Source organism: Fukomys damarensis, unplaced genomic scaffold (assembly GCF_012274545.1).
Source record: "Fukomys damarensis isolate Sample0158 unplaced genomic scaffold, DMR_v1.0_HiC HiC_scaffold_4, whole genome shotgun sequence".
Lineage (NCBI taxonomy): Eukaryota > Metazoa > Chordata > Mammalia > Rodentia > Bathyergidae > Fukomys > Fukomys damarensis.
Window position 1 is genome coordinate 38,906,883 of NW_022900916.1, and position 14,122 is coordinate 38,921,004.

A 14,122-nucleotide genomic window follows, 5' to 3' on the forward strand; every position below is an offset into this window, starting at 1 on the left:
CAAGAAAAAAAAAAAAAAAAAAAAAAAAAAAAAAAAGTAGTACTTAACTCTGTATGGTGGCTACTGAAGTTTTTGCTTACAAAAACTAAATCTGTATAACATGTTTTAAAAGATTTTTATTTTTATTAGTGTATGTTCATGAGACATAATGATTACATTCATTACGTGGAATTTGAGCATGTACCTAACTAATCTTGATTCATTTTACTTCCCCTCTCCTCCCTCCCTCAGGGCACCTAGCAATTTGGTGGGTGCTGTTCACTGAACCTAGAACAGTCACATTTCTTAACATGCCTGGGTTTATCCACTGAGACATTCCTCCATCCCTGGGGATCTGTCATTCACAAGTGATCTGAAATGTTTCTGGTTCAGAAAGAACAAAGAATTCCCATGTTATCTAGTTTCTACTAGAGTAAGTACAGAATTATAAGACAAAGTCACATCTGCACTCATGTTAAGAAAAATAAAGTATTTACAAATTTCTGAATCTAAAGGTTCCTCTTGAATTTGAGTATAGGGCTTCAGCTTTAGAAATTACAAATGGGTCAAAATATTTACCTTCACAGTTTAGTATGGTTTACTACTCAGGGACCCTGTTGATGGCCACTCACCAGGGCTGACCACCAAGGGGGCCCTGGAGATTTGGAACTAAAAGGACTGGATGGTTCTGATAAAAACTGATGGCCAGAAGCCAATGATCCAGTTCTCCCCCTTCCCAAAACCCCACCTATACCTTGCAGGTGCCCTATTTCTACAACCTCCTCCAGCCACCAACAGGCTCTGCTGATTATGCAGCCCTGAACTGGAAGGGGCGGCTTTCAGATGGCCAGGCGGGCAGAGATGCTGCCATCCAGCTGTACCTCACCTCCCACACAAACAGGCCTGCTAAGCTTTCTGCAAGTCCTCTGGGGCACTAAATGCTTACATCCTTATCTTCTAACAACAAGGACAACCAAAATAAATGGATCTGCCCTGTGAACAGGCAGGTTCATGTCAGAGTGCTGCTGAACTCCTGGCCTTTCCTGGGGCTGAAGAACAGCTCATACACCAAGAGGAAAAAAGCACAAGGCTTGGGCAGTAAGTTAGAAAGTCAAGGTCCTTGAGGCAAAAGCAGTGAGGCGGTAAACTAAAATTCTGCTTTCTTTCTGTGGCCTTAAAGTGGCTTTGTGCTATAAGCAGAGACAGGACTTATAACCAAGACTAAACATTCTACCAAAGGGGAAAGTAACAACCCAAACAAGAAAATGTACATGTGTACACGTGACATTGAAAACAGCAGTAGATTTTAAGAAGATTACGTTTCAGTGTTTTTTTGTTTTGTTTTTGTACCAGGGATAGAACTCTGGTCCTTGCACTTGCAAGGTAGGCAACAGAGCCACGAAGCTATGATTCAAAAATTTTAAAATCACTTCATTTATGCTGTACCTTGTTCCTAAAAAGCAAATTATCAGGTGCTTACTTGTATTCAGGCATAAATTTTGGAAAACCTTCATGGATGGTTTTTTTCTCATTTAAGATATGATTGTTAAACTACATTAATTTCTGGCACATTCAAGAGGTAGCAACTGTGCTGTCATATATAAACAGTTCTGGTTTTGTCAGTTCTTAACAAGAGAAGGAATACTGGCAGTGTACATTAAGTAATTAATCACCAAATTCAAACTGTGCCACTCAGGAGGCGCCTGTGAGAAACGAGCACTGTGAACCACTTCACCTAGGGTCTCCTTCCCTATGTGACATGCTGTGGTTCCTGTTCCCACACTGCACAAATGACCCCAGCAAACCTGCCTCTGCCTGATGCCACAGCAAGAGCGTCTCCTCAATAAAGAATCTGGGGAATTGCTCAGGGTGGGGATGGAGTTGTGCACTCACAGAGGACGTGAACAAAAGCCAAGAGAGGTAGTCACCTTGCCACCACTCTTAGCAGGGGAGCACACATCTACCCCATGATGCTGAGAATACACAACAGGCCTGCCTATGAAGAGCTGTCTACATGGAATCAAATCAGCTCTGGGTTACCACCTTGTCACCACTTGTCAGAGGAGCTCTGCCGGCATCTCTCATAAGCTGCTTCCCAGGAGAAAGGACTAGGAATCTGTCTTTGGGACACTGGCTGCTAGGTAGAGATCAGCCCAATGAATCCACTAATGCTCATCCCCTCACACTGCCCACTGCCTCACTCTGCAGGTGCAAGCACATCTCCACATCCCTTTTCATTAGGCAAGGAATGAAACTCCTGACTTTTCAACTTCTCCTGCTGCGTGTGTTTAATAGCTGCTTCCTCACAAAGGCAGGCTGGTGCTCAGGCCGACCAGGAGAGAAGGGTGTGGGGGTGGGGTGGTATGTGCAGCCTGCTCCTCTTGGAAGCTTGCTTCTCCAAGATGCAATAACACAAAGACCAGCAGTGTCAAGAGAGAACAAAACCTTTCACCAGCTAGGAAAAGTTAGTACAGTTCTACATATGTGCAAAGGGGCAACAGGATAGCTCGGTGGACAGTGTGGAGTGACCTCTGTCCAGATCACTGGAAGAGTCTCAAATGGCAAAGTTTAAAATTCACATGTTAGTATCACTACCCTCCAACAGGCATGTGCAACCCGGCCCTAGACAGCTAGGAACGCTGCCCCACAAATTGTAACTATTAATGCAATGTGATATTTAATGATATTTCCCATGACTCAATTGTGCAGTGCTTCAGTATGGACTGCATAGGTGGCAAGGAAATGCTATTTAGGGGAGGATTCAGTACAGTGCAGACTTGGCCTCTTGTGCCCACCACACACAAAGTCAATCAAATTGAAAACCACTTATATCGGACATCACATGTATGTGTGTGACTTAGTGGGTAAAATGTAGACATCAAGAGATAATGCCTACATGAGTGTGTGCCTGTGAAGACAAGTGTTTATTGTTATTAAGCACACACATAAGTATTCTTAATTATTAAACTTGGGCTTGTGCCATTTCATGAAATAACGTGGTAATTTAAAATATATTAAAAGGAAGTTTTGTTGCTTATACACATTAACTGTATTATGTATTTTTATGTGGCCCAAGAAAATTCCCATATACTCAATGTGGCTCAGAAAAGCCAAAAGACTGGATACCTATGACTAGAAAATCAATACCACTGCAGCACTTTGCAAAGACAAATGGGGAGGGTTATGGCAACCATCACCCCCATTGCCTAAGCACACTCAGTGGAATCTCACATACCTTTCATGTATAGGAACACAGTTTTCTCTTAGGTTTATGCTTCCCAGTTCCCACAGAAATTCCTAAAAACCAACACTTTCCAAGTCAGAGATCAGCCCCAGCACCCCAAAACCAGGCCAATCATAAGGTAATCTCATTATCAATTCACTGCCAGCAGACTGTTATTCCGAACAAATATTTTTGTGATTTTCAAAGAAATTCAAGGGATTAATGGTTAGATACAACCTTATCACAGATAAAATGGTTGCCACATCAAGATTCTTAACCTGGGGATATAAGTGATCTTCAACTAAGACACTAGGAATGCTGACAAACCACCATGGAGTATATATATTGTATGTATTTTCCTAGAGAGCAGGAGCTTTCAACAACTTCACAAAAAGAAGTCTTTTCACACATAAAAGGATCTAAAGACAACAAAGTAATGGAAAATAGAAATGGCATATGATAGGAGAGGTAGCTGTGAATTACCGAGGAAAAGGAGACCATGGTGCTGAGAGATCAGGAGCCCCTGTACATGCCTCCTTGTCTCTAATTTCCCTTAACAGTGCTTTCCTGGTAACTAAAAACCAGTATGTTTCATAACTGCCTTTGCTTCATCCCCACATGGAGCACTTTCTTCCTTCCCAACAGTGCTCAATTTGCCCAGGTATAACTCTCTTGGCCCAGGCCCTCACAAAGTTACTTTAGGATAACTACAGGAACACCTTAAGGAAGTTTACTCAACCCTTTTTGATTCTGCACACCCCTATGACTTCTGAATACAAATTTACTTTGTCATTTTGTTCCCTACTTAGATTTAAAATGAACACTACCCATCTGGGAAACCAAGCAGAAATTCTTAGGTTTGACTTTCATACATCCATATGTCCCCAGTTTTATGTCTTGATGTGATTTCCATGTTACTTCCTTTAATCCAGTGAGGCCCATTTTCTCTACGCCCCTTACATGTAAATTCTCAGTTATAGGTGTCTTCCTGAGATTTGCTTCCATTTGATCGTTATCTGTCCTTTTCAGACGCACAAGAAAGAATGAAAAAAAAATATACTATCTGTAGCCATCATTTCATCACAGTCACAAAATAGCTTCAAGAATTCTGAAGCTGGGGTCCCTTTGGTGGGCTATAGTTAGGATGCATGGAATGTCTACGGATTCTTTTGAAATGGCAGTAAAATTATATACATGAATATGTGTGCATGCATCAGTTCAGTATGCAACTGTAAACAGCAGCATACGACTTCCAAATGGCTTATTAATCTTTATCTCTACAGTTAGACTGCAAGCTCTTTAAGGGTTGAGAATTCTATTCTCAATATCTGCATGGAATTTAGCATGGAGCTGTGTTCTTGTTATCATATAAACACAGGGCTATCTAGTTCAATTTAAGTCTACCTAGTAAAGCTGAACAAATAAATGCTTGCTAAGTGATAACCTAATACAGAATGATGAAACTCTTTCAAATTAGAGACTTGGACAATGCCAAAGAGACTGTAGGACATTTGAATGAGGCTTGCTGGCTCTCCTGAACAGGCGGTTTTGTGATCTATGCTCCAGGGCACAGGAGGTAAAGCCTAGCCTGAGGAGCTGAAAATGAAGCAAAAGAACATTTAGCATCAAGCACCACATCCCCATGGAGTCTCCTGGAATTCGAGGAGATGGGCAAGAGTCTGAGCAATCAATGAGTGGGAGCAGAGGTCTGGCCAGTGTAAACAATAAAACAGAACTGCACAGTCGGACTGCAAGGAACTCCTACCCGACAGCAAAGGATAAATGACTCAGAAGAAAGAAAAATAATTCTAGCAGAAAAGGTTAAAAATCAGAAGTAAGAATGAATAACCTGCTAAATTTTTGATGCCATCCTTACTGTTTCAGGGCACACTGATGAACATGGTGTTTCAATGTGAACCAAACACAGATATCACAATGAAACATGGCAGCAATAAACAATTTCTTTGGCTTTTCTACTGGTTCCTAGGCACCTGGAGGAAGCAACAGGGTCCTGTCACTCAGAAAATAAGAGCAGGCACAGGTGCAGAATGGTAGGTGGGGGTGTAAAGATTATGCAGCTGCATTTTCAACAAAAATGAGAATTACTGATAAGAAAGACAGAAAAGATGGAGAGCACAGACTGGAAATGAGGAAATTGAGTTCTACGGACGAGGGAGATGGGGCAGACTAATGAGTCAGTAGGTATTATGAGGCAGTGAGGCAAATAACAAAGAACTCTAGGTCATTCTCTCATCTAAAACTAATACAAGGAAGAAATGAAGACACATGCTATTGCGCTAGGTATGACAACGGGTCTGCAGTGGCAGGAAAAGTAGAGGAGGGATTATGAGCTTATGGAAGAGAATAACCTACCCAATGACAGACAATGGAACACAGCAAATGCAACAGATAAGAAAACCTACTTGTTCTGAATTAGGATCAAAGCAATATTAGGGCTAGGCAGAAATAATCATTAGCCCTCTAATGGCCTCTTAAAGATGAGATTATTTAAAACCGTCTCAGTGACACTGGTTTTAATAGTTTTTACTGTCCATCAGAAAAAAATTACAGGAAACAGTGATGTATTATCCTAGTCTAAGGCAAAAGCTCCCTTAATGTTTTCTGAGGGCTTATACACACATACCCACCCACTTATAAAAAATGGTACCGCTGTAGAGAAAGTTCCATGGGCTCATTTATTGTTTACCAGAAACAACAGCTAAATGATCATTTTACCATATCATTAATTTCTTTATGACATTTTTTAATAGTTGCACAGTAAATCCATCATATGGATGCATGTTTCATAATTTAATCAATCCCCTATTGCTTCATATTTCTGTGAATAAAATATTTCCACTATTATAAATAACATCATAGGGAATAACTTTTAGATAAACTAATGGGTACTGTGCTAATTTAGGATAAATTCATAGACATGGAATTGCTATGGCATAGGGTAGTGATGGTGAGCCTTTTAGAGCTTTCCATGATACAAACTGCCCACTGTGGCACAAATACAAAAGGGTTGTCACCACTCTCATAGGAAAAGGGAGAAGTGCTCTATTTCTTTGGCCTCTCTTTTTCCCAAATCACACTGAATCAAACATGTCTGCCTTGTGAACTCTATTTATGGATAACCCTTGGATTTGGGTAGTCATTTCTTTATATATCCCAGTCACACACATGTATCTCTACTTTTTGTGGTTATATTTGCACTTATATACTTGTTCACCCAAATCACCACCATATTATGGATTTTTATTTTTAACTCCAATACACTTGACAAAACATTTGTTACTATGACATGAAAAATTCAGTCATAAAAAATTTAAATATATCTTTTTTGACTGAGTGATAAATAATAGTTCTTTGACATATGGTTTGGAAAATGGCTTTCCAATGTAAGCTACCTTAACTTGGACATACTGGAAATGATCCATCACCACCCTTTAGAGATAGGGTTCTGTGAATTTGAGGCAAAAGCAAGAAGAATGGAAAACAATCCTTCTCAAGTTCTAGGCATAAAACAGGAAGAGGGAGTCAGAGACAGCTTAAGATAAAACAGAAATGCACAAGGGAGTTAACAAGAAATTGAGATGTAAAGAATCCTGCAAATGAAAGCAAGCTATGGAGTAGATTTTCCTTTCACAAGCAGCTATAAAACTCTAGGCATCGGTGTATCAATGATTAATTATATGAATTATCATCCTCCTAAGAGATTTCCAAGGATTATAACAAAAGCAGGATAGGGTTATACCTAATAGAGGCTCAGCTCTCAGATCCACTAAGCCATCTGACTTTGCAGAGGAGCCAAATCAAGCAGGCACTGCAACTCAAGATGATTTCACATAAAATTAGCCAACGGTTGGTGGAGGTGATTCAGAAGGAATGAAATTAAAGAGGCTTCATTAAAGTATGAAGAAGGAGAGACAGGAGTCAAGGAGGAAAAAGAGCCAGCATGTACTATAGAAAGTCAAAGCTTGTCCATTCCATTGCTTGTTCTCTATTACTTAAAACCATGATTATAATTCCAATCATAAAAAAGATTAAATGATTAATTTACCATAAATGCATACAATTTGATTTGCATTATGGTGGACAGGAATTATTTACATCAGTAACCCTCAAATTTTAGTATGCATCAGAACCACCTGAAGAATGTATTACAAAGAAATGGGGGTGGGGAAGATATGAAAATTTGCTATTTTAAAGACAAGTTCCCAAAGTGATAATGATGTTGTCTGGGAATCATTAGTTTGGAAGTCAAGTTACAAGACATTTAAGAAAGTCAAGGGTCAAGTGAGATCATTTATTGTTATGATTTATCTTGGATTGAAATTATATTCCCAGTATATTCAAATTTATCAAATATTTTGGGCTTGTGTGAAAAGAGCAAAAGACTTGGCTCACAGGACAGTTAGATGGGAGAGTAGACAAGCTGTTCTGAACAGACACATACTTACAGCTGACTACACTTGAGAGGGGAACCCCAACTATAGCCAAGTCATCTAGAATGGTTAGTCTGGCACAATCTCCTCTGAAGGAATACAACCACTGCACACTGTAATGATTACAGAAATGATCAGGCAAGGAGGATTTCTGGTTTATCACTTGACCATGACATGTAGAACACCCAACATCTTGGTACACACGACAGTACATAAAGCTGCTGAGATCTAACTGCATACCAGGCCTTGAGGAGTTATCAAACAAACTCTCACAGCTTGCTTTAAATCAGAAGGAACTGGGGAAGGGGAGGGGGGAGAAGGAGAGGCCAGAGGAAGTGAACAGATCCTCTTAATACCCTGAAGGAGAAAACTCTTTGGAAATGGAAACATTATATAGCTCTCCAGAAGTGGCCATTTGTGCTGCCTTAAATGCAGATTGATTACTGCTATTTGGATGTTGAGTGCATCATCTTTCTGAAGAAAGGGAAAAAGCTAAATTTCCCCACATTCAGCTGTGTCGTCAAATCGACACCAGCTCTTATAATGCATTTTCCTGTTATCACATCCATTTGCAATAGCTGATCTACGCTGCTCCCCAACAGTGAGCACCCCCTCCACCTCCTAACACGTGCTGAATCCAATTAGCAGCCTCTTGACTGTGACACCAAACTGCAAGTTCAAAATGCAGTAGGGCTTAACATCTCCAGAGTTAAAAGAGAAAGGAAGCCAAGAGGATATTTAGGAGAAAGGCCAGTCTCCTTTCTCCATGCTGGTTTCCAGCCTGCACTGCCATGAGGTAATGAGCTGGGTGAAGAGGGCAGAAGATAATTCATTTGACTGGTGTTTCCTATAATGCTTGAGCTAAAACTCCTATAGTACCCTGGTGTTATAGGGATCTACAATTGAACAGGGAAGGAGAGAGGGAAAACTTCAAGGAAAAGCGCTGTTGTTAATGCTATTCAGTAGGTTCTAGTTTCATTCAAAGAGAAATCTAACTTCGCGAGGTCATTAGATTCAAAGTGAGAAATCTTGGTTTATTTAAAGCTGTGCCATAAAACTATTGAGAAGATAAGAGCAGAGGCTGAACAGAGAAGATGAATTTGAAGGAGATGCTCTCATGGGAAAATTTAACAGAAATGAGAGATGGAATAAAAAAGATGTAAGGCAAGCAGTGTTAATAATAAAGAGGGTGAAAAAGGGAAGGGCTAAGAAAACAGGTGAGAAAAGAGAAGAAATAGGAAGGAGCAATATCTAAAGGTAGTACTAAAATTATTTAATGTCTTTCCCTCTGAGACTGCATGGTTGTAAAGGGCTGAATCTATTATATATATTTTTTTTATTCACCATTATTATTTCCCATACCTGGGACCTAGGGTACACTCAAGAAAATGAGAATAAGGAGAAGAAATGAATGAAAAACCACTATATACCAGATAAACCAGCCTTCAACAACTGTCCCTGACAGAGAAAAGATCTGCTTTCTTGGGGAATGGATTTACCCACATAGTGTGTATTCTGTGATTAGATATACCAGTTTTAAAATTTAAAAACAAGCATTTGCAGAGAACTTACTCAAATTCCACACCAATTTTCTCAATGGAGCGGTAAAAAGAAATGAAACTTGTTTTTTCTTAAGACATATAACAGAACTGTGCCAAACCAGAACACTGACTTCCTTCTTTCAACGTTCTAGAATCCCCACAACCCCCTATGCTGGGGTTCAAACCCAGGCCCCTGCGCATGCTAGACAAGCTTATATCCCCAACCCCAGCAGTATCTTTCACTTTAGTGCAACAGCAAGTCGGTGAGTGGTGCTTCATCACATTCTCTGAATCACGAGTACAGGAGTGCCAGTACAGCTGAAACTAGGACTCTCAAACTGTTTCTTTCTTAAAGTTGTTTTTTCTTTCTCTAGGTCATTTTTTCTCACTCGTTGAAAGTTTATGAAACCTCTCTATATGAAAAACAGTATAGCCATTCTGGCTAAGTCAACAGCAGAAGACCAAGAATACTTCCTTCTCAGTAGTAATGAAAATACTTTGGTGGCTGGGTGTGTTATCATACTCCAGGAGGAGAATCACAAATTCCAGCCTGGATAACTTAATGAGACTCTGTCTCAAAATAAAAAACAAATGAAATCAAGAGCTGGGATGCAGCTCAGTGTAAAGGGCTTCCCTTCAATCCCAGTACTGCAAAAAACAACAAAATACCACCTCAGTAGAACTACAAAATCTATTTACAAGTGACTGTTAATAAATGCATAGAAGCTGGAAAAAAGCAAGGGACTAATGCTTATGGAGTTTGGAGACTGGAGATGCATAAATGAGCATGGAAGAGCACTAGATTTTTTTTAAAAAAGAGGTTTTACTCAATCGGGAAAATGAGTTCTTGGGAGGAGAGAGGGAGGGAAGGACTGACAGAGATGCCAACAGGTAATGCTTGCCTCTCACAGAGGGAAGACAACGCCATAGTTTTCAGAATCTGTGGTGTGTCAGGCAAGAAATAGAATACACATGAAAAGATAAGAGAGCCTGCCCTTTTCTCTTCTCCTGAGATAACCCTAACCTCATTATGTATGTCCAGAATGAATCTAAATTCATTTAAATCTGCTTAAGACACTAGATTGTTCAATATAATTGCTTTCCCACAGTCAAGCTGGGGCATCGGTTTCTTTTTTGAATACTTATATCCTATCTTGAAATCACAAAATCTTAGAATTAAAAGGTACCTCACAGGACTGAAGCCCCAACTGAAGAATTAACATAACTTATGTTTTCCTGCAATGAGCTACAAATTGATTCTAAGTTTCTAGAAATTCTTAAAATATTTATAATTCTGAATAAAGAAATGCCTGCCTTCAGGATATCCTGTGTGTAGTATGTGTGTGTGTGTAGCTAAAGAAAATAGCACATAGCCACGCCTTGCCCTGACTTCAATTGTTACTAGCTTATCTTCACTGTGTATAACTTGCTTAACAAAAGCCCATGTGGAAGAATATCTAGCATGATGATGAAATTGCCACTCTGGGCTCTCCAAAGTCACACTGGCTGTGTTATACGAAATATGTGGGATAGAGTATACTGCATGTTTCTGCAGCACTTTAGAAAATAGAAAGGGTCTCGATGTATATACTATGAATTCCTGAGCAGGTAGAAGAGATATCCCATGAAGGAATCAAAAGCTCTACTTTAAGTTTCGAACACGCAAACACACTAGAAATACTGTAGGTTGGCTAACCTACACTGAAGTAAAATGAAAACGTAATCTGGAGAGTTAATCTGGGGATTAAATATTAGGTGCATATAGAAATGTGTCATATTCCCTAGGGAGTCTAAAGGATGCCTCTGAAAAGGAAGATCCAGGTTCAGGAATGTCACAAAGAACTGTGGGTCAGCTGTACCGAAGTTCTTTTTATTAAAAATATTGGGGTGAAGTGGGGGGACTGAAGCTCTCAGAATCCTGGGACACAATCACCAGCTTTTCATTGGAGCCAATGAGTGAAACAAGCGCTGAGATATGTGAGGAAATGCCAAAACCTTATCTTGCTGGGACACAAGGTAACAAGGGAGGAGGCTGCTGATGACAGACAACTGAGCTATAAAGGAAGGGCTCCTTTGGGAATTAGAGGCTTATTTATCCTATAAACAAAAAGATGTCGCTTCACTAGATGCACCAGTCCAGGCATAATGAGGGGTTCTCATCAGCAGATAGAACCTGAATGAAGGTACCTTGAAAGGTCAGCAAGCTGAACACTGCAGTTGAGGTAGTCCAGCTTATTTCCAGCAGGCAGGTGGATGTGCGAGAAAACTACGAGCAAACTGCATATTGGTATTCTTCTCTTCCTTCTGTTTTACCTGGTCTCTCAATGAGCACCTACCATAACACTCCCTGAGCTCCCCTGAGATGATTTGAGAAAGGTTTCCGATCAACCCCTTTGCCAAGGAGGCAGTGGCTGCAGCCATGGAAAAACTCATCAACTCCTAGGTAGGCAGCTGGGCTGACCCAAGAAGTCAAGAAAGTTAACAGGCTGCCCTTTCCCAGAGCTTAGAATGTTTCTCTAAAAGGATTAATGGACAAGCAATGCACTGGAAAGCAAAGGCAATGAACATGCTGTATCATGGCCAATATCACTAGTGATAACCCGAGAGAAAAACAGTGAACCATGCTCAGGGTCAAGAAAATCTGTTAGAATTGACACTGTTCAAGAACTAATGAAAACAATGGCTTTGCAACTCACCTTAACCCACCTAAAGAGCCTCAGAATAAATAACTGATATGAATGCAAAAGACGTTATTAATTCAGTCTTTGCCAAAGCATTAGATACAGTAACATAAAAAAATATTATTTAGGAAATTAACTCAAATTGGCATGTATCAGTACACAATTACTGAAGATTAAAAAGTGGCCGAAGGATAATAAACAAAAGACAGGTAAGTGACAGTTCATGTAGTGAGAGACTTGGGGTCAACACAAGAGCCTTTATTATTGAGAGGTTCAATTCATGGCCCGCCCAAAAAGGAGTAAACAACTCAGTAATGAGATCTGCAGAGGACACTTAGCTGGGAGGTAAAGAAACCTCATGGACAGGGGCATCAAATCACAAAGCAGAGTTCAACTGAAAAAAATATAGGAAATCTATCTAGGGGAAAAGAACCCTAAATTCAGATAATATTTAACAGGCAGGCAGGATGAGGGGCAGAAGAAGCATGTAAACGTGACACAGGCAGGTGAGAATGTTAAGGGGGACATTCAGAGGCTGTCGTTGGAGAACAAAGTACTTCAAGCCAATGTCAAACTAAAAGAACACCAGTAGTCTGGAAAAGAGACTGACTTTATCATTTGCAATTTTTTTTTTAAAAAAGGTACATTCTGCCCTGGAAATAATTTTTAATGGCTAGAAAACCACCACCACTATCCAGCAATTGTTCTGGTCTTTCTTGATTTTCACTCACCTTGTGGGGATCAGCATCTACTAGATGGTACTGGGCCACTGTCTTAGGGCTCACTGACAGTAATGTTTCAAAGGGAACTCACTCATAGTTCGGACTGGCCATTTCTCCTAATTCTTTATGAGGCCTGGATTGCCTAGGGCAATACTTCATAGGCTTGGGAAAGTGGTTAATTTCTTTTTACTCAACCTGCAACAGTGCAATGGCCCTGAAGCCATTTTTTCCACCATCAGGCTAAAAGCAATGGCTCAACACAATTGTTTCTAGGCAGCTCACTGCTATATCAAGCAAACAACTTGTTACGTTATTTCAGTACAAAATCAGCACTACAGACGCTGTTTATTTCTTAAAACTTAAATCTTAAAAAATTTCTCCTCTATATGTATAGTCGGTAAACAACACTTAACAAGATACACCATGGTATTCCTAACAACATAATAAAAGAGCTTATTCTAGCTTCACTTTCCAGATCAGCTTTGAAAATTATTTCCATGCTTACCTACCTGTCAGAATTACATATTCACTAGTGGCACCACAAACCCAGCGTTGGAAATATGAGAACACATCCCACTGTAATGCTCAGTACTTGTTTGTCTGACCTGCGCTTCGTGTGGCCATCAGATGAAGCTCTGTATGCTGGTCATGGGCCTGTTCTGTGAATGTCACTTACAGTTTAGTGACTGTCCATTTTCTAAAGGGGCTAGAAAGCTACATGATTACTACACAGTATTAGCAGATGCGAAGCTACATTTCTCATCGTTCTGTGAGCCCACTTGGGATCAGTGATAATATAGGAAGGTGAGCGGGATTATGAGAAAAGGTAATTATATATTTATAACACTTTATCTTTTCAATATCCACAAATGAGCCTTAAACAATCAAAGATGTGGGTATTTTTACTGAAGTCTCTGTACTTTAAAAATCACATCCTAGACAGAGCCTTTAAGGAAAAGTCCACAGGAAAAAACTCAAAAAGCCTGAGTAGCCTGACAGCATGATTTCTCAGCTGACATTCTGTGTGACATTCTATAGATGTTCTATCCATCAGGATGTGACACAGTGTTAGAGGTAAATGTCACATATCAGGGCAGTGTTCTGGGCCAAAGAGCAAAAGAAGTGATCTCAATGACAAAGTCTAAGGCTGAGATTAGGTAACAACACACTCAAACTCGTTGGTTCTTTGCCTGGAGTTCATAACATGACAATGACCAAAATTCTAGCACTAAATGGGTCCTGGAGGCCATGAAGACACCAAGTGAAGCCCACATCATCACTGGGAAGCAATGAATACATATACTCGGTTGGGTCCTGGCAGTCTGCTGAGCCATCTAAGTCAGTGCAGCAGTAACTAGCTCAGTTCTTGCTATTTCCCAGGAAGCATGGAATCACTCACCTACCAACACCTCCCAGTAACAAAAGTCTACCAGAGTAAGAGCCTTGAGGAATGTCAACTGCAAAAAACATTGCTGAGCAGTGTGCATGTCCTTGGGGCAACCAGCCACCAGGATGAAGGACAAAA

At 40.2% G+C, this 14,122-nt stretch overlaps 1 protein-coding gene across 1 annotated transcript in view; it reads right to left on the bottom strand.

The window, feature by feature from the left end:
• The window catches only part of Snd1 (staphylococcal nuclease and tudor domain containing 1), a 445,827-nt gene that overhangs the window by 175,035 nt on the left and 256,670 nt on the right, over window positions 1-14,122 (bottom strand). The window lies entirely within an intron of this gene.